The 21,302-nt window shown below is 48.9% G+C and overlaps 6 non-coding genes across 6 annotated transcripts; 5 read left to right on the top strand and 1 right to left on the bottom strand.

The window, feature by feature from the left end:
- The first annotated feature begins 2,687 nt into the window (after positions 1-2,687).
- LOC139707508 (U1 spliceosomal RNA) lies at positions 2,688-2,850 on the top strand. The gene has a single exon (XR_011709064.1). It is a non-coding gene; the product is annotated as a U1 spliceosomal RNA (small nuclear RNA).
- A 7,094-nt stretch (positions 2,851-9,944) lies between these two features.
- Trnag-ccc (transfer RNA glycine (anticodon CCC)) lies at positions 9,945-10,015 on the bottom strand. The gene has a single exon. It is a non-coding gene; the product is annotated as a tRNA-Gly (tRNA).
- Positions 10,016-10,486: 471 nt separating this feature from the next.
- On the top strand, positions 10,487-10,560 carry Trnan-guu (transfer RNA asparagine (anticodon GUU)). Its single transcript has one exon. It is a non-coding gene; the product is annotated as a tRNA-Asn (tRNA).
- Positions 10,561-11,365: 805 nt separating this feature from the next.
- Positions 11,366-11,439, top strand: Trnan-guu (transfer RNA asparagine (anticodon GUU)). Its single transcript has one exon. It is a non-coding gene; the product is annotated as a tRNA-Asn (tRNA).
- A 2,849-nt stretch (positions 11,440-14,288) lies between these two features.
- On the top strand, positions 14,289-14,360 carry Trnae-uuc (transfer RNA glutamic acid (anticodon UUC)). Its single transcript has one exon. It is a non-coding gene; the product is annotated as a tRNA-Glu (tRNA).
- A 904-nt stretch (positions 14,361-15,264) lies between these two features.
- On the top strand, positions 15,265-15,336 carry Trnah-gug (transfer RNA histidin (anticodon GUG)). The gene has a single exon. It is a non-coding gene; the product is annotated as a tRNA-His (tRNA).
- Positions 15,337-21,302: the final 5,966 nt, after the last annotated feature.

Below are 21,302 nucleotides of genomic sequence, written 5' to 3'. Positions count from 1 at the left end.
TTTTCCGATGACGGGTAAGAACCATATGTTGAATTGGAAAAACCTAACAGGCACGGTCCCTAGCCACATTGCTTGTTGCTTAATTAAACAGAAGGGGGGAGATGCTAAGAGTCAGCCAAGTATATGATGCATGGCATTTTTGGTTGAAAGGTGACACCAGCTAGCCATTGAGATGATATGATTATGTTAAGATTTGCATTCATATGGATATTGGACTCCTGCTGTTCACCTTGCCCTGCTACATGACTCCTGGAGAGTTCCCATTGGTTGGGGAAGTACAGTAGGAGGGAGTTCCCGGGGAGGAACTTCCTCTGGGGGTTCCAGGAGAAAGCAGTATGTGTGGATCAGAGATCTTCCCGGGCATACAGACATTGGCGGCAGTTTCAAAAAATAAAGTTTGTTCCCGCTTGAGTGGCTCGTGATTTTGTGCCTAGCCAGACTACTGCAGGGAGGAAGGTGGACCTTGAGCATATTTGGGGATTTTTATTCCTGTCTTATGATTCTTCTTTTGGTATTTATACAAACAGAATAACATGCATAGTTACATTTCTTTTCAAGATCATTTCTCTTTTCTTCGGAGCAGTATCCACACAGTGGTTCTGAACATGTCTTTTGGAGCAGGCGGCCTCAGGTTCAAATTCCTAGTTTGAATTCTCCTCTGAGTGGCCTGGATAGGTTACTTAACGTCTTTGTCTGTTTTCTCATATGTAAAATGAGGACTCTGAGGCCACTGACCTGTTGTAGGGGTCAAACGATGAGCTCTGGTGTCCAGTTCGTGGGCTGTGGCCGCGACAAGGTCCTCTGCACCTACTCACTGGGCGTCAGCTCTGGCTCTGTGGGTGGAACAGCGCACTAACACAGGACGTGATGAAAACCGATCGTTAGTTGGCATCTGGAACGTCCCCAAAGGCTCATGTGTTGAAGGCTTGGCCCCCCAAAGCAGTGGTGTTCAGAGGTGAACCAATTTGGGGGAAGTGACTGCATTGCGAGGGCTCTAACTTCAGTGGATGGACCCATTGATGGATTCATCATTCAATGGCATTATTGGGAGGTGGTGGAACCTGTAGAAGGTGGCACCTAGTAGAAGGGAGTGAGTCCTTGATGGTATGCCCTTGGGGACTATGTCCTTGACAATTTCCTGTTTCTGTTTTCCAGAGGGTGAGCAACTTTTCTCTGCCTCATCTTTCTGCACAATTTTTCTGCCTTTTTCAGGTTAAAAAAAAAAAATCCACTGACCATGGACTGAAACCATCACAGATCCTAAAAGCTGACTAACATGATGATTTTGTTTAAGTTTCATCACTTTTCTAAGGCAGGGGATTTCGAAGGGAGAGTACAGTCCTCCTCTCTGCGCAGCAGTGATCTGCTTGCAGGAAACCCCTCAATGTAGGGTAGGCTTGCTCCTCAAGGGAGCTGCAGATTGCGAGCTGTAGAAACCACGTTTCTCGCACCTGCAGAACGCTCTGCGCAGTGATGGGGTCCGCCAGGCTCCAGGCTCCTCTGCCAGCGAGAAGGAAGTCGCCTTCCCACCCTGCGGTGGTCGGACGCATCCTCTCCCTGGAGCCCAGCTGGCTGTGCACAGAGGCCTGCAGACCGCGGGCGAGGACCTCCACGCCAGCGCTCGCTGGAGGGGTCCGGCTTTGTGCCCAGCTCGGACCCGGAGTGAGATTTCCCGGAGTCACCTCCACAGCGGCTGTCACCGCGACCTTCGGTGTCCACGGGGACACGTGGGAGCCAGGCTGCTTTTATTCTAGGCGGTCACTGGTCGGCTCTTGACCGCCTGGAATAAAAGCAGCGTGTCCTCGGAGCAAAGGCCCAGCCGTCCACCCTCCGAGTGCGAGGCGCTCCCCCGGCGGAGCTGACGCGTCGTGCTGAGAGCGCCCCGGGCTTTCTCGGGGGTGGTGGCCGCCGCCTTCTCAGCGCAGGAGGGTCCACCGACAGGGCTGGTGCCAGGGTCCTTTTTGGGGTCCCTCCGAGGGCCTCCCATCTCCCTCTAAGCCGCGGTCCCTGCCTCGGTGGCCAGTTCCCCTGCTGAGCGGGGATTGCTGCACCGCCTCGTTTTCCTTCTTGGCCTTTCCACGTTTCCACTGCCCAGGGGAAGTCCTGTCCGACACGAGTGGACTTCCTGGGTCCGGGGCCACCGGACCCGGGCCCGCCGGGAAGAGACAAAGGGTCACCGAGGAGGGGCGGTGCCAGGGAGCCATTTCTCCTTCACATCCTGGGGCGCAGGTCGGGGTTGGGGAGAGAAGTTCTATTACAACGAACCCACGTTCCGGGAGAAGGGGCGCCGCGCACCGCCCGAGCCCCCGGCGGGACGCGAGTTAAGCAGGGAGCGGCCGCGCACTTCCCGCAGCGGCTGCGGGGGCGCGGTTCGGCCGAGTGGACCGCTGAGGGCAGGGAGCGGCAGAGGGACCGAAGGCGAGGCGCAGGTCCGGGGCGGGGCTCCTTCTGTGACGTCATCACAGGGGCGGGCGTATGTAGATAAGGGGGCGCGGGGGCTGCTGAGCGGGCACCTGCAGCACAAAGGCCATCCACTTGCTGTGCTGTGGGAGCAAGCGCACGGCTCTAAGCAGGGTCCACTCGCTGTGCGTGAGGACTAAGGAGGCCCGGGATTGCGGCTGTGCAGTGACCGTGTGTGTACAGGGGAGGGCAAGGGAGGCTGCGCTGCGAGGGCAGGCGAGCGAGTCATACTTACCTGGCAGGGGAAATACCATAATCAGGAAGGTGGTCTTCCCAGGGCGAAGTTTCTCCGTTACACCTCGGAGGTGCTGACCTCTGCGATTTCCCCAAATGTGGGAACCTCGACTGCATAATTTGTGGTAGTGGGGACTGCGTTCGCGCTCTCCCTGACAAGCTTGTTGGCTAAAATTACGTCCCATCGCTTGTGATGTTGTACACTTTGCAGCACTAATTTCTGTTGTCTTATCAGTTAGTGTGTTTTTGTTTTATTTTTCTCTCCTAACCCAGAAGTAGGCCTGGCCTGGATGAAGCCTCCCTTGTGTCTGTAGTTTCTCAGCCCTACTGAATAAAAACCTGACCTGAAAGAGTCCAACTCTCCTACCTGCCCATTTTTACCCTTTCTCCTGCCTCACTTGGATAGTGTCAGACAAACTGACATTACTACAAAAGCATTAGGTTTTGTCCCCTTTGGGAAGCTCATTCTTTTGGTCCTGGATCCACCAGTGGCCTGTGGGCTGGCTCTATGAATGTGCTATGCCTCAATTTTGCAAATGTCTTATGAAAAAAGAATATTAAGTACTTCGTGTATTTGTTGCATGACTCAAATGTGATGATCTAGTGCAGCCTGCATTAAACCTAGGCTGGAAGGAAACAACCTCCAAGCTTAGTTCTCTCCCCTTAATATTGAAATACAAAAGAAAAGTGCATAGGATTCTTGTTAGCTGCAGAGTGGGCTGGACACTAGACCCCTGTCTCTCTGCTTCCTTATCGCTTGTTTGCCTCAAGGCTGAGCACTCAGCCCCACTCAAGGGTGAACACTCAGCTCCCACTCAGGGGTGAGCACTCAGCCCCACTCAAGGGTGAACACTCAGCCCTCATCCCTCTGGTGCAATGGAAATCCACATCTGACCCCTGTCCCCCTCCCTTCCCCCCCCTCTCTCTCTTTCTCTCTCTCTCTCTCCCCCCTGTCAATCAGACACCACCGCAATAAAGACCTCTTGGTTGTTCCAAGTGTCCTGGTCACTTTCCTATCACTTCTGCTTTCACAACATTTGAATGAGTTGGTATTTTTGGTTGTAATATTCATTCACAGTATTGAAGAATAAGGAATTTAAAATGGAGTTTACAAAACATGCCCACAAACAGGATTTCTTGTTAATACATGGTGTGTGTGTGTGTGTGTGTGTGTGTGTGTGAGAGAGAGAGAGAGAGAGAGAGAGAGAGAGAGAGAGAGAGAGAGAGAGATATGCTGGAAGTAACTTAAATGTTCATAGAGAACTAATGGTTACACTGTGATGCATTCAGCCAGTAAAACACAGCCATGCAATAAAAGAGATTAATGAGACATTCAACAACGTGGATCCCAAAACATCACAAAAAGAGTAGATTTAGTGTGCTCCATGGGAGTGAATGGAACATCACTTTTTCTGAGATTTCCTGGAGTCACTTGCACAGCAGCTGTCACCATGGCCTTCAGTGTCCAAGATGGGGATGTCAGAGCTAGAAATTCTGAATATAAAGAATCAAAAGATAGTGGAATGAACCTGATATAACTTTCCTATGTACATATATGAATACACCACAGTGACTCTCCACAGCACGTATAACCATAAGACTGGGATGCTAATGAGAGTAAGATGCACTGCAGTTTTGGATAAATACGTCAAGATGTGCTCTACTGTCATGAATGACTAAAAAGAACAAGTGGGGAAAAAAATCAATGACCACCCAGAATTAAATAAGCTCTCCGTCCAAGACACAGGACTTGGAAAACTATCCCTCCCTTAGTAGGACACAATCACACCTAAGCTGATGCCATCACAACTTCTCCAATGAACAATTTACCCAAAAGATGGTGAGATTACAAGGTGTCCAGGGCAGAGGATCTGGTGGCCACCACATTTTCAGTGCAAGAGATCTTCGCTGAGGTTCACAAGAGGACTGGGTTTGGCAGGGATGAGTAGGGGTCGTTGTTGGCTCTCTGGGTACCTTGGTGGTAGGGATAGGGAGATATCTGAGGATGGTTTAGTCACCCAAATTGGATATGTCCAATCCCCTGTGGACATGGCCTTTCCCAGAACCTGGCCACAGGGACTCCATTTCATGAGGAGCTGGCAACGCAGGTGACAGATGCCTAGCACAAATGACTGGGGACCAGGAGGAACAGTAGGGATCTGGTGGAGACCTTGCTCAGAGCAGCTTTCTTCCCTGGACCAAAAATCAGGATGTGGAAGCAGAAATCCAGAAAATGAACTGTATCCAAGCTAGACAAAACGTCCCACCAGACTTGAAGTCAGGTAGCAGGATTCAGAAACAGAGTGCGCACACTGACTCCCTGGAATACACTCGCAGGGAACACTCTGCCGCAGTCTGGCTGGGCACAAAATCAGGAGCCACTCAAGCAGGAACAAAGTTTATTTTTTGAAACTGTGGCCAATGTCCCCTAACGCCCGGGAGGATTTTTTCCACCCACGCGGCCTCCTCTCGGACCACAGAGAGAGCTCCTCCCCCCGGAACTCCCTCCTACTGTACTTCCCCAACCAATGGGAACTCTCCAGGAGTCCCTTAGCCGGCCTAGGTGAACAGCAGGAGTCCAATATCCATATGAATGCAAATCTTAACATAATCATATCATCTCAATGGCTAGCTGGCGTCACCTTTCGACCAAAAATGCCATGCATCATATACTTGGCTCTTAGCAGAGGGGAAAGGAGGAACTGTTTGCACAAAGTTGTTTTGCTGACATGCTATTATGAGGGTGAAGGCCTGGAGCTTTGCCTTCTTACATGAGCAAGCCAAGGCCAGGTGTGGACAGTGACACAGAGCTTGAGCCCTCCCAGGCAGAAACCGCCAACTCGTCTCTAGCTAGGCAGCTTCCTGGGAAAACACCCAAACATGTGTCTTTCTTCTGCTTCCCATGAACATTTGTCACCTTTCCTTTGTTTCCACACCCAGCAGAGTGCTAAGTTGTTTATAGTCAGCCCCATTTTTGAAGCACTAAATGCTCAAATAAGCTCTTTAAACTGTGTATTGATGCACTAGAGTTATCCCTAGTAGAGAGGTTCATTGTGGCACATTTGTGCCTGCACAGAACGCCATCAATCTCACTCCCCAGTACCTTTCTTTTACTTCTCCTGCTCTTTAAATTATAATGTGCTCAGGTTTCCTTTTAACAACTGAGGCCAGAGGAGCTTTCCTGCAATGCATACAGATTATTTTGAGATGCCTTATCAATTTTTATTGACTATATTTGTACCTATTTAATATTGCAGTGTTTTGTTCACATAAACACTGTATAAAATGTAAGGGAACTTGGGTACACATACCCTGGAATGAGTGCTCTTGGATTCCTTTACATTGGGGGATTTCTAAAACCATCCAGCTTGTAGAAATAGATAAATATATAAATATTTCTATTTATATATTTATATATTTCTATTTATAAATAAATAGAAAAAATAAAATAAAAACCATCCAACAGTAGGGTTTTTGTTTGTTTGGGGCAGAGTGGTACTGGAGATTGAACTCAGGGGCACTCCACCACTGAGCCACAACTTCAGCCCTATTTTGAATTTTATTTAGAAACAGAATCTCACTCAGTTGCTTAGCTTTATGCAGAAGCTGGCTTTGAACTCACTACCCTCCTGTCTCAGCCTCCCCAGCTGCCTGGATTGCAGGTGTGGGCCACCATGCCCAGCCCAACTGTAGGGTCCTGATACAGACTCTGGAATGGAGTCAGCTTGGCCAACTCTCAGGAAAACAACGTGTCTAAGTGTCAGAGCCTTGCTCCCTGGTGAGGCCATGTATGGTGGATTTTGAGTGAAACGCAGGTGAGTATGGTCTGGTTTGAGTATCAATATAAATATTAAACATGTTTGATTGCTTTTTATTTTAATTCAACAAATATTCATTGTAAAAAAAAAAAAACATATTCCCCTCCTCTTACAAACACACAAACAATCCCAAACATACATGAAAGAGTTTTCGGGCACCCCAATCTTGCATTGGTGACACATCTTTATCACAGGGTGGCTCAGGTGAAGTGTAGTACATACTATGTGTCCAAGGAACTCAGGAGTCCCAAGTGTCACCCTGACAATCATGGGGTCATGGTGGGCCCAGAGAGTTGTATAAAGGCCGAGAAAAAGAAAATAATATGACAGTTTGCATAAAATGTCACCTCAGATGAGAAACTGGTGAACTAAGGCAGCGAATGTGGCCCATGTTGGAAACTTCCGGGGAAGGTGTCCTCTGCTGCTCTGAGCCAAAAGGTGACTTCATCACATTTTCTGGGTGGAAGTGAGATCCTTGTGGTAGTCAGTAGTTTCTCTGGATGTCGTTACACATCTATGATGACATTTGAATGTTGCTAAGAGCCAAGTATATGATGCATGGCATTTTTGGTCGAAAGGTGACGCCAGCTAGCCATTGAGATGATATGATTATGTTAAGATTTGCATTCATATGGATATTGGACTCCTGCTGTTCACCTAGGCCGGCTACGGGACTCCTGGAGAGTTCCCATTGGTTGGGGAAGTACAGTAGGAGGGAGTTCCGGGGGGAGGAGCTCTCTCTGCAGGTCCAATAGGAGGCTGCTGTGGGTGGAAAAAATCTTGGGGGGGGGGGGGCGGGTACCGGACATTGGCGGCAGTTTCAAAAATTAAACTTTGTTCCTGCTTGAGTGGCTCGTGATTTTGTGCCCAGCCAGACTGCGGCACCCCTCACTCTCATTGATAAGAAATTGACTAAAATTTGGGCATAGGCACCACTCTCTGTCATCATTATGGCTGGTTACTCTCTGTCTCAGTGAGGAATTCATAAATCGCCATGTCAGACTCATTGAAGAAAAATTCCTTTTGTGGTTCATCTTGAATTTTCTTGCTCTAATCACAATGGAACCTTCTGGCATACAGACCAACTTCCAAAACAGAAACCGACTTGTTAAAAAGGTTAAGAGTTAGGTTGTCACTACGTTGTCCAGTGTGGCTCCAAACCCCTGGCATCAAGCAATCCTCCTGCCTCAGCCTCCAGTGGAGCTCAGACTAAGGACTAAGGCATGGGCCACCGTGCCCAGCAAGCAACATTCCCTTAAATGGGAAGATAAATTACAAGTAAAAAGTTGGAGAGACAGAAACTAGGCCAATATTTCTTTGTCTTCAAGACAAAGAAAATCATTGTGGGTAAAGAAGGATATTATATTACAATAAGGGGGTCAGTTCCCCAAGAAGATAAATATAACAATCCTTAATAAGCATGTCCCTAACAGGAGAGTGTCAGAATGTGTCGAGCAGAACCTGAAAGAACTGCAAGGAGATATAGACAAATGCACACTCTAGTTGGAGACTTGAGCCTCTCTCAAATTGTAATTGACAGATCCAGCAGGTAGAACGTCAAAGAGGGTAAGGTTAAACTGGAAGTGCCAACAGGTAATAGGATGCACCTGAGGTTTAAAGAGTACTTCTTTTATTCCCAACCATGATCTGCCCTAAATGGCCCATAAAATATATCTCAACCAAGTTAAAGGAAGAAAAACCATACACAACGGGGCTCAACAAGCAATCACTAACAGAAAGACAGCTGGAGACCCCGAATTGGGTGATTAAAACCACACTGAAGTATAACAGATGCATCAAAATAACATTTCAAGAGGAATTCAATATTTTGGACTATCAATATAAATACAATCTATAGAAATTTATCGATAGAATCAAAGCAGTATATACAAAAGGAGACATAGTCTATTTAAGTATTCATGTATTTAAAACTGGAATCAACAGCTCAAAAGCTTGGTAAACAAAGCACCAAGTCTAGGTAGTTGTTTTTTTTTTTAATTAATTCTACTAATTAGGACAGGATAGAGAGAGAGAGAGAGAGAGAGAGAGAGAGAGAGAGAGAGAGAGAGAGAGAGACCGGTGTGTGTGTGTGATACCAATTCCATGTACAGTTTCTTCCAGAAAATTTAAATCAAGGGACAACTTAACTATTTTATGAGGCAAGTTCTAGTTCAGTACCAAAACCAACAAATGACCGGGGGTGTTGAAATAATCTGGGTTGCTGCCCAGGTTTTCAGAATCAACCCTGGAGGGAGTTAGGAGAAAGAAGGAAACGGAGCCTGCAGGATTTTATAGGAGGGGGAGGAGGATGTACAGGAGAAGAGGGAGGAGGAGGGGAGGAGGAGGGGGGGGGAGAGGGGGAACCAGGGCAGGAGGAAGAGGAGGAGAATGATCAGGGGCAAGAGGAGCAGGGCAGGAGGAGGGGCGGGGGGGCTGGGGCAGGAGGAGGAGGAGGAGGGAGAGGGGGAACCAGGGCAGGAGGAAGAGGAGGAGAAGGATCAGGGGCAGGAGGAGCTGGGCAGGAGGAGGGGCACAGGGGGCTGGCACAGGAGGAGGGGTGGGGGGACAGGAGGAGCAGGGCAGGAGAGCTTCCCCGCAGACTGGAGCCAATTCTACTCAGTTCTGTTGTCACTGGCGTCTCCCTCCGAGTTCTTCCCGAGGCCCTTTCAAGAGAGTAAAGGACCGGTGGCCCTTGGCCAGTGCGCTGGAGTGGGCAGCACTTGGACTGGTTGCGAAGAGAAGGTGAAAACAGGCGGGGTCCACAGACAGGACGCAGCTTGGCTTGTCCCGGGCTCCTCCCACGTGGCCCGAGGCCATGCGGGGGGGGGGGGCTGGGCTGCAGAGCCCCAGGGGATCCAAACTCTGCGCAGAAGGCAGGGCGCCCGTCGGGGGGCAAAAGCAGGAGGGTTAGAAGGGCGTCCCCCACGCCGCGCTCCTGGGCCACCCTGAACTTTGCCCAGACGCCGCGGACTGACTTTGATCGGGGCCACCAGACACAGGGGCGGCTTTCCGGCCGGAGGCGGCCCCGCGCAGAACCTGCGGCGCGAGCGGGTCTGGGCTCCGCGCCTCCCGCGCCTCCGGGTCCCGTGGCCCTGCCATCGGGCGTTCCCTTTCGGGTCCTCTTCTGCAAGGAAAAGGGACCCAGTGATCTGTCCAGTGCCCTGACCAAGTGCAGGAAGTGAATCTGCGCGCAGGAGCCTCCAGATCCGAGGAAAAAGGGTGGCGCGGGTTTGCAGAGCACAGACGGGAGGGAGCGGAGGACAGGCAAACCGACACTGCTTAGTCAGCCTGTGCCTGCCGAGATCCCTTCCTGTGTGGCAATTGGGAAATGACCCTGAGGTCGTGGTCTTTGTGGTCTTTATGACCAGGGTTTGCTGGAGACCAGTGGAGGGAAGGTGAAAGAAGGGCTCCGAGCTGCGCCAAGAAAAGGCGTGCATTGGCCGGGAATCGAACCCGGGTCTCCCGCGTGGGAGGCGAGAATTCTACCACTGAACCACCAATGCCCCACATAATCCTCACCTCATGGGCCATCTCCGTAAATTTTGGAGAAGAGCTTCCCAACCTTACAACAGACGTGCTGCGCCCTATGAAAGAAGCGATCGCCCCCCACCCCACCAAATAAAACATTAAAAGGGGCTCCATGGACTTTCCAGGATGAAGGAAATTTTGTATCACTTCATCTAAGAGATGGTTACTTCTTGTCAAAAGTCCCGTGCTCCCGCACTGAAGATCCCTGCGCTTTAGCCTGTGTTACACTGGAGTCATTTACTGTTAGCAAAATAAATGCTAAAAATCGCTGGCGCTGGGCTGGTGCTAGAGCGGAGCCTGGCACGTGGGAGGCGCTGGGTCCGGTCCGCAGCACCACACAGAGCATCTCTGGATGCTCTTGGCGTCGGAACTTGGTCCGGCGCCCTGCAAACCCTAGGGCGCGTCGTCATTCCTCCCCACCACCTAGAGAGGAGACTTAGGGCTGCGTCTCTGTGGCGCAATCGGTTAGCGCGTTCGGCTGTTAACCGGAAGGCTGGTGGTTCGAGCCCACCCAGGGACGCCAGCGACTTCTTTTAGCCTCCTTCCGGCTCTCACGCAGCGGGACACTTACAGAGCACGACCTCCTCCTGCCACATCATGCCACCAGGCCTTCCTACAATATCTGATGGCATAGCGGTCTGGCACCTGAGACACTTAGACATTGAATTCCCAGGGACAGGAGGCCAGGACGACTAAGGCGAACCCTTTCATCAGCAACCTGAGATAGACATCAGTATCCTGTCTCCACTGGGATCCTAGATTTGGATTTGGGGATTGCTCTGTCTATACTATTGCCACCTTCATCAGATTTTCGATCCTCTTTTTTTTTTTTTTTTAATTTTTTAAGCCTGTCTTCCTTAGTGTGTGCACCGGGCCTTCCCGGCTTTCGCCTCCGCGGAGGCCTAGAAACTTGGCCGAGTGGAGGCTTCGTGCAAAGACCTTGGCCTGGGATCAAACGCTCGCGTTTCCGTTCTCAGGGTCCTTTAAAGCACTGACCCTGCGCCCGTCCCAGGGCGGCGCGCTAGGGGGGGACAGGCCCACTCAGGGCAGGAGGAGGAAGAAGCCTCGACCCCGGAGCCCAGCGGGCGTCTCCCGGGCGTCAGCTTTTGAAATCAGCGCCTGGCAGCTCGGGGTGGAGGCCATTCTGCTGCCCTCTGGCCTCGGAATCCGCCGATGGTCAGGTTTCCAACTGGCCGCGCTGATCGGGCGGCTTTTCTGAGCTCTGGGAATTTGCCCCGGATTCTGCAGGAGCCGCGGCCCGTTGCCTGGGGAAAACGGCTTAGTGTGCACTGGGCCCTATGGACTCCCAGCAGAGGACCCAGCGGGTCTCTGTGGCGCAATCGGTTAGCGCGTTCGGCTGTTAACCGAAAGGTTGGTGGTTCGAGCCCACCCAGGGACGCTTAGCCTCCTTCTTTGGCAAACAGCTCTATCCCGGTCGTCGCTTTAGGCTCCGATCAGCTCTTTAGCAACCGCAGGGCGCTAGGGATCGCACCACCCTGCAGTGTAGGGCCATCTCACCCTTGTTCTGCCTTCCTGGACAGCCTGCCACCACTGAGGTCTGGGATGGTTCTCTTCTTGTTTTTCATCAGCAGCAGAGTGGACAGGTACACTAGTACCCTAGCCCCAAGAGGGCGTCACCAGTGCAATCCCCAATATGATTGTCCACTTCCTTTAAAAAAGGAACAAAACAAAACAAAACAAACAAACAAAAAAACCTTTCTTTCTTAGTTTTTGCAGTTTTCATTGACCATTTCCAAATGGTTTTGAAATTGGGTTGGTTCGAGATTTTATGTTGAAAAATAATGCTGCCCATCATTCTTGTACCACTACCTCATTTCCGTGGTGCAGAGAACTGGCCATGCAATTGCTACATCACAGTGTTTACCTGATACTTCTAATTTTTGTATATTTTACAAATTTATCTCCCCCAGGAACGATGACAAATCATATTCCACGTTACTTCCAACTCTATCAATCGCCCTTTCTTTGTGAACTTGCCAGGGTGGTAGACTTTCTCTTCTTCTACCTATCCATGATTTTCCAGGAGGGGCAGTGCTAAGGCCTGGGGGGAGGGCCACATCAGCAGGCCCCAGTGGACATCACACACAGATATGCTGTTGCATGTTTTGCACAGCTTAACTTCCAAGATATTTTAGAGTCCTCCAGTAACCATGATCATTTCTTGGTAGTGACCTAATCACTCAGGTCAAGAGAAGACTGGCCTCTGTTGCGGGATTCTACCAAGCCACCTGTGCAAAGGGAGGGTGTCAGCTCTTCCGTGTGGTGACAAAACACTTGAGAAAATCTGCTTAGAGGACAGAAGATTTATTGTGCTTCACGGTTTCACAGGTTTCAGCCCACAGTTGCTTGGCCCCATGATTGTGGTCTTGTGGTGAGGCAGAACATCATGGTGGGGAGCGTGTGGCAGAGCAGAGCTATTCACCTAATGATGGCCAGCAAGGAGCGGGTGGGGGGCTGGAGAGAGACAGAGAAAGAGAGGAAGGGTCCAGGAAGAAAACATACCCACCCAGGGCATGTTCCCAGTGACCTACCTCCTTCAACTAGGCCTCACTTCCTACAGTTTCAATGGGTTCCCAATAGTCCCTCAGTTCCAAACCCAACAATGAATTAATCCATCGAGGAGATCGGAGCCCTGTGATCCAGTCATTTCCCAGGAGCCCCACCACTGGACTTTGGTGCCCTGGGGACCAGGCTTTCAACACATGAGCTTGGGGGACATCCCAGATCCAAACTACAGCAAGGAGGAAATCTGGGTGCTTCCTGTCAGGTTTTTCCCTTTCTCACGGTCCTGTTTTCTTATCAAATCTTGGTTGGACTTTTCTAGTATGAAGGAAAACCAGCAAATGCCAGTCCTCCCTCCAGTGCCAATGGGGAATTAGCATTCCGAAGACTACCTCTATATTATTCCTTGCGGGGAAACAGCAGTGGCCACGTCCTAAAAAAGCAGCCTGTCTGAGGCCCAGGGTTGGAGCCAGTGGCACCCTGCCCCCAGCAGGCACCTTGGGCAGACCTGAGCCCTGAGACTCTCAGGTGGCTTTGCGCAGTTCTCGTCAGTGCTTACATATGAAACGTGGCTCTTCTCTTCCTCTCCTTCTGCCATCAGTATTTTGTTGCATCAGTGGCATCACTGTGGGTTTCTGGCTTTGGTGTCATGGAGTGAACTTTGGGGATGATCTCTGTGGGGCTGTGGTTGACAGGGACCCATTCTCTGTTTGGTGGTACGTGACCTCTAATCTATGCCATTAGTCTGTTTTGATTGCCTACTGTCCTGATATTTGAGGTTGAGAGATTTTTCAACTTTCCCTTCCAATATTTGGAATATATATAAACACACACACACACACACACACACACACACATCTGCAACATTGTCCATACCTGCCAAACTTGGGTACAGTTCCTATGGTGAGGATGATCCAATGTGCAATGGTCCTCCTGTTCCATACAAACTCTTAGCTCTCATAAATTGCTGTAGCTAATGGGGGTCTTAGTGCTGGAAGAAAATGGAATATCTAACACCTAGGGAAGGGGCGGCTCCCTTGGATTGGTGTGAGCATTTTGGTAGCATCCTTTGGGGATATATGTGTTCACATTTCAAGGGAAATAAATCCAAACAAAATTTCTGGGTTGTGTTTAGGGCAGTGGTGTCTTTAATTTTCTGAGAAACTTCCATATATGAGAAAATGAGTTGTGCTACATCACAGTCCAAATGACACCACGCAGCAATAGTGTACCCAGGTAGAAGTGGAAGGGGGACAACCACTGTCAAAATCAGTTTTTTCTATATTTCACTTCTACACCTTGTCCACAACCTTAATGTCATCTATTACAGTGGTCGTGGTCACACCGAGTGTCACTACCAGCCTATCCAGATGGCACACAGAACCGTGGCCCAGCCAAGTGTCTGAGCCAAGTGGCTCAGAAATGCCAGGCAGGAAGAGATGCCCATGGGATGACAAGGGCCAAGTGATGACTCCTTCTCCTGTCCTATCTGTGCCTCTCTTGGCAGAAACTGTGTCACTAAAGCTATTGCCTCCGCCCAGAGACGCGCCCAGGCCTGGGCGGGTGGGAGGCGTCCGCGGCAGGGCGGTGGCGGCTGCGCTGTGGCAGTGAGGAGTCGCCCGGCTCCCACGCCTCCAGCCTTCCCATGGGGCGCCTTGGGTCTCACAAGTGCCTCCGTGGACAGCAGCCAGTACCAGGGGGCGCACCTGGGCAGGACACCGTCCCTCCCTGGTGGTCTAGTGGCTAGGATTCGGCGCTTTCACCGCCGCGGCCCGGGTTCGATTCCCGGTCAGGGAACCTCTTTTGCCCGGGCCTCGTGGCGCCTGAAGGCCCTGGCCACCGGCTGGGCTGCGGGGGGCCGCTCCCCTGCGCTCCCCTGCGCTCCTTTCCCTGTCCTCACCTCAGCCCCAACCTAAGGCGGCGCTTCCTTTCGCTCTTTTCCGAAAGAAAACCGAAACCAAGGTCACTCGGACTCCGACGCCGACACCGCCGGGACCCCAAACGCGCGGCCCTCACCGGCCGCCTTCCCACCTCTGCTTCCTCTCCCTCTTCCCGCCCTTACCCGCTGCCCACTCGTGGACAGGCTCTCCCGGACACCCCAGCACCCTTGGTGGACGGCCTTCAGGACCCCTCCTGCGAGGCCCTGTCCCTTCAGGAGCCCCACACCCAGTGGTTCAGGTGGCCAAGCGCCAGGGAGGGCGGTGGCGCTCTCCCGGACAGAGAAGGCCGCAAGACTGAGCCCGAGCCTCGCGCTGCCCACAGCGAAAGCCAGGCCGGCGGCATTTCCAGGCCAGAAGACCCGCGTGGCCTCCCCCCGCCCTCCCCGGCTGCTCCAGCGGCCGCGTCCCGCAGACGCCCGGGGCCCACTCCCGGCGCCTGGACCGCGGGCGCCCCCTGCCTGCTCGGCCCGCCCCCCGACGGCCGTCCCTGGGCTCGCGCTCCCCGCGTTCAGCTCCGCTGCGGTCCGGGCGGGGGGCAGAGAGCGTGGCCGGCGGGTGCGGGAGAGGTGGGGGCGGTGACGCCCATGACTTCCGGGGAGCCCGGTGCCGAGGTCGCGGCGGAGCTGCAGCGAGGGCGCTGGCCTTCATTTGCGCGCTCCGGGCACAGGCCCCCTGCACGGCGGCCAGGGCGCAGGACGTGGATCTCGGCCTCTCCATCATCACCAGGGCGAGCGCCGCCACCTGGCCCGTGCCTGTGGCGCGCCGTGATCGTATAGTGGTCAGTACTCTGCGTTGTGGCCGCAGCAACCTCGGTTCGAATCCGAGTCACGGCAGCCGTGCCACCTCTCGGTGCCCCGCCTTTTGTTTACTTCCTCTTGAAGACAACTCGGTGGCCGGGCGCCCTCGGCCAGCCGCGGGCCACCGCGCTCCACGTCGCCACCAGGGAGATACACGCCGGGGTGCGTCCCCAAGGACCCCGACCTGCCCATTTCCGTGTCCGGCGCTAAGCCTCAGGATCCGCCCAGCGGCAAGGGCGGTCCGACGCCTATGAGAACGCGTGCGCCGAGCCGCTCTCTGCGGCAGAGTTCTCCGGTCGGTGGGGCCTTTTTATTAGTCGCAGGAAAGACCTTTTAATATGAGATCCGAGCATTCAGAAAAAGTACCTTTACCAAGAAGGAAAAGGTCGCGCAGTCAGCCTCCCGGGGCGTCGTGGCGAGGATTCAGCGCTCTCCCCGCAGCGTCGCGCGCTCGATTCCCGGTCAGGGAAGTCCTTCCGCGCACCCCGCGAGCCCTGAGGACCAGGCCCGCGCGTCCCTCAGCCCTGTCAACAGCTTTGCCAGTCGTCACCTTTGACGCATACCCAGGAGCTGCACCCGGCCAGCCGCGTTCTTGTCTCTGCATACCCCACAGGCAGCTCCCCTCGCAGGAAACCTTTATCAGGCCTGGGAAGGGGAGTGGAGGCGCCCCCGTGAGGCCGGGAGCATGAGAGTCATCTCAAGAGTCCCCGCGGCGGGGCGCGGGGAGGCCGGGCTGCTGTCCCACGCATATGGGAGGCTGAGACTGGAGTATCGCGAGTTCAAGGCCAGATTCCGCAAACTACGGAGCCCCTGAGCAGCTCAGCGAGACCCTGTGTTCGAATATTATAAAATATTTAAAAAGGGGCTGAGGCTGTGGATCATTGGTAAAACAGGAGCTAAAGGGTTAAAGGTTACGACCAGCCTGTTGACCGCCATAACGATTTGGAGCTGGAGGTCACTAAAAGGTCCTTCCCAACGAGGGGCAATTCCTGATGTTACCGCAAAAACGTTGGGGTTGTCTGTCTTTGGGAAGGACATCTTTCCAGTCCTGGAGCCACCAGTTGCCTTCTATCTGACTTACAGTCAGCTCTTTCAGTTTCCTTGGTCTTAGTTTTGCAAGAGTCATATGGAAAAAAAAATAAGAATGATAATAAGAGAATGTTAAGTACTCATACAATTGTTGCAAAAATCAAATGAAGTAGAGTGCTCGCCTACCATGTGTGAGGCAGTGGGTTGGATCCCCAGCACCACATACAAATATGTGTCCACCTATAACTAAAAAATAAATATTAAAAAAAATCAAATGAGATAATCTGGTAATAGACCTAGATGTGTGCAGCCTACATTAAAAATAGGCCAAAAGGAAACAATATCCAAGATTGCCGCAGTCTGGCTGGGCACAAAATCACGAGCCACTCAAGCAGGAACAAAGTTTATTTTTTGAAACTGCCGCCAATGTCCGGTACCGCCAGGGAAGAATTTTTTCTTCCACCCACACGGCCTCCTCTCTGACCTGCAGAGAGCTCCTCCCCCGGAACTCCCTCCTACTGTACTTCCCCAACCAATGGGAACTCTCCAGGAGTCCCATAGCCGGTCTAGGTGAACAGCAGGAGTCCAATATCCATATGAATGCAAATCTTAACATAATCATATCATCTCAATGGCTAGCTGGCGTCACCTTTTGACCAAAAATGCCATGCATCATATACTTGGCTCTTAGCATCTCCCCCCTTCTGTTTAAGTAACAAGCAATCTGGCTAGGGACCGTGCCTGTTAGGTTTGTCCAATTCAACATATGGTTCTTATCCGTCATCAGAAAACTGACTTTTAGGCGTCAGCCTCCTGTCTTAGGTTGATACCACTGCAATTGGATCATACCCGTCACTGACTACCGGTCCAGCATATAGCCATACTTGTGGATAGGCCTATGCACCAGTGGGGGGGTGAGGTTCTTTGCCTCACCTCTGTTGGCCCCCAAAATTAGACCATCACTAGTAGAAGGGAGGAGGATACAGACATGTCATGACACCAAGTCAATTGACGGCTCCTAGGAAAAATTGCATCACTGGTGACACATCAGCAAAGATACGCTAGCACTACCATAATTCGCTGCATCAACAAATAGATCACAAAGCATACAAGTGATACATAGTCCAGGCAAGTTCTGTAAGCAGTTCAAAGCGGAGGAATCTATCAATATGTCCATATCCTCCCAAAATAAAGCATACAAGTGATACATAGTCCAGGCAAGTTTTGTAAGCAGTTCAAAGCAGAGGAATCTATCAATATGTCCATATCCTTCCAAAATAAATCGACTCATTGATTGAGCATTACTTGTTGAGTTATAAATCATTGATGTATCAGTTTACACGGTTTGTTGTGATAACTCTCGAAGAAGTTGTAGTTTGGTTTTATCTTTGTCTTCACCGGCACTGGGATGAAAATAGGAATTTTGACAATGATGCTAAAAAAAATATGTAACATTTCAACAGGTACTAAGAAAACAATATTTAGAACAATTTACATTATCCTGAACAGAATTATTAAATATAATGAAAAGGAAAGGTGAAAGTAAACAAACAGATTTGTTAACCTTGTATTTGTTCATATATTAGAACAATCCTCAACAGCTGTTTACCCAAATTAAATTAAACTATTAAAATCATGTGAATAATAAAAAAAAATTTTTTTTTGGATCCATGTGCTTGAGTGCTCCTCATATGTGATATATGGACATACGCACATACAGACATACAACACAAAACAGAAGTGTGCACACGTAACATATAACACATAAGACAATAGTAAAGGCCTTGTAGCTTTACCTAGGTGAAATCTCCATTGCAATGTTCAAAAACTCCACAGTCAAAAAATAAAACTGATCAGAAAAAACATTAACCTAGGTCTGTATGAGCTCAAAAATAAAATAGAACTTTATGATGTGGGAAAAAGCAATAATAAAATAGATATTGAAAAAAGCATCCTGGTTAATCACTGTCACAGATGTAAGAATAGCCAAGCTGGAGATCTGGATATCAGCTGTTATGGATTTGAGTCGAATCATCTTCCTTTTGGTCTGTAGAAACTGTTTTAGTTAGTCTCTCTGGAATCCAAGTCGGCTGCTGTTCTTCCTGTGGAAAAACACAAACAGAGCCCCGACTCCAGACTATCACTGGGTCAGGACCTTTCCATTGTCCTGTTAGAATATCTTTCCAAAGTACCTTAGGCTTATGTACATTTTTTGGATACAAATGTCTTTCCGCAGCACTAAGCCCTGATGAATCCAAATTTAAAAAGATTAGAGTAAAAAGGGTTATTTTAAGTTTATCTTTGGGGGATATATACCCCTTTCCAATTCCCTCCTTTTGTTTTAATAAGTACATTTTAATAGTTTGATGAGCTCTTTCAACTATGCCTTGTCCTTGTGGATTGTATGGAATTCCTGTTATGTGAGTAATGCCAAATGATGAGCAAAATTGTTTAAAAGAGGTGGGCGTATAACCAGGACCATTATCGGTTTTTAACTGTTTTGGAACGCCCACAGTGGCAAAATTTTGTAAGCAATGAGCTATAACATCTTTATTTTTTTCTCCGGCATGAAGGGAGCCCATCAGAAATCCGGAAGAAGTATCAACTGTAACATGTAAATATTTTAATTTTCCAAATTCTGGCAAGTGTGTAACGTCCATCTGCCAAATATGGTTAGGTATCAGTCCTCTAGGATTGACTCCAAGATTAACTTGTGGTAAAAATGTCACACAATTTTGACATTGTTTTATTATATGTCGGGCTTGTTCTTTAGTTATTTTAAAACACTTTTGTAAAGTATTAGCATTGACATGGAACCTTTTATGAAAATTTATAGCTTCTTCTATTGTGGAGAAAATATGTATGTCATGTGTAGATTTATCTGCTAAATCATTGCCCAAACTAAGGGCTCCAGGCAATCCTGTATGTGCCCTGATATGTCCTATAAAGAATGGATCTTTTCTGTCCCAGATTAGACTTTGTATAGTGGAAAACAAAGAGAAAACAGTAGAAGAAGGGGAAATCCTACCAGCATCTTCAAGGGATACTATAGCATTAACTACATACTGACTATCAGAAAATAAATTAAATACAGAATCTTTAAACATCACAAAAGCTTGTAAAACTGCATTAAGCTCTACCTTTTGAGCTGATTGTTTGGGTACTAAAAATGTAAAAGTTTGATCAGGGGTAACTACTGCTGCTGTACCATTATTTGACCCATCAGTGAATATATTTGGAGCATTCATGATAGGGTTTTTTTTTTGTCATCTTTGGAAAAACTACAGGATGTTTAGACCAAAAAGACAACAAAGGATTAGATGGTAAGTGATTATCAAATGAAACATTAGATTTACACATGATTATTGCCCAAGTATTTAACTCATTAGCTAACTCATCAATTTGATCTATAGTATATGGAGTAATAATTTTATTGGGAGAAATCCCAAACACTCCCTTGGCTGCTTTTATTCCTTTGAGTATTAATTGTCCTACAGCCTCAGGATACCTAGTAAGAATAGTATTAGGAGAATAAGATAAATGTATCCACAATAATGGACCTTCTTGCCAGAATACTCCTGTAGGTATATTTTTTGTTGGCAGTACAATAAATAATAAAGGCAAACTTATATCAATTCTATCCAAATGCATATTTTCCATATATGTTTCAATGATTTTTAATGCCTTTCTTGCTTCAGGCGTCAACATGCGGGGTGAATTTGGATCTGATGGACCTTTTAGAATATCAAATAAAGGTCCCAACTCTCCTGTTGGTATGCCTAGATAAGGCCTTATCCAATTTATGTCTCCTAATAACTTTTGAAAGTCGTTAAGTGATTTGAGTTGATCTACTCATATTTGAATTTTGGGTGGACGGACCATGGTTGAGGATAATAAAACCCCTAAATAATTAATTGGAAGATTTAATTGTACTTTATCTATTGCTATCTCTAGATTATAATTTTTTAATAAATTTGTAAGTGTGGCATAACATTCTAGCAATGTGTTTTTATCTTTATGTGCCAATAACACATCATCCATATAGTGAAATATTTGTAGTTTAGGATTTTGATTTCTAAGTGGCTGGATTGCTTTGTTAACATAAATTTGACACATAGTTGGACTATTAGCCATCCCTTGAGGGAGTACTTTCCATTCATATCTCTGATCAGGACCTTCATGATTTAGTGCAGGGATAGTAAATGCAAAATGTGGACTATCCTCGGGATGAATTGGAATTGAAAAAAAACAATCTTTAATATCTATAGCTAAAACATACCAGGTTTTTGGTAAAGCAGACAATTGGGGAATCCCTGATTGAGCAGGTCCCATAATAACCATCTCATTATTAATGGCTCTTAAATCTTGTAATAATCTCCATTTACCAGATTTCTTTTTAATGACAAAAATGGGAGTATTATGGGGAGATACGGAAGGTTGTATATGTCCCTCCGCTAATTGTTGTTTGACCAGGTCATGGTCTATTTGTATCTTTTCTTTAGTCAGGGGCCACTGAGGAACCCACACTGGTCTTTCTGATTTCCAAGTAATTTTGATTGTCTCAGTGGCCCTTTCTGAAAACCCAATCCATGTCTATTTGTTTTTTGATCTATTTGAATTGGTGCTGTCATACCTTGTTCTTGTTCTCTTAATCTTTCTTCTTTCCTAAAGCCTTGTCTAGCCCTAGTAGTGGGCGCTTTAGGATTGATGTTATTTGTTAATGTCAAACCTAATTGATCTAGGACATCTCGTCCCCATAAATTTATAGGAAGATGATCCAATACATAGGGCTGTATAGTTCCTTCACATCCTTCAGGATCCTTCCAATCTAATACCATTGCACTTCTATGGGGATTAGTTGCCACTCCTAGGCCTCGAAGCGTTTGAGTGGCTTGTTGTAATGGCCAGTGTTTTGGCCATTCTTGACGAGATATTATGCTAAGGTCTGCACCTGTATCAAGTAGCCCATTAAA

The sequence above is a fragment of the Marmota flaviventris genome, chromosome 10 (genome assembly GCF_047511675.1).
Source record: "Marmota flaviventris isolate mMarFla1 chromosome 10, mMarFla1.hap1, whole genome shotgun sequence".
NCBI lineage: Eukaryota > Metazoa > Chordata > Mammalia > Rodentia > Sciuridae > Marmota > Marmota flaviventris.
This window is presented reverse-complemented; position numbering and strand designations above follow the sequence as displayed.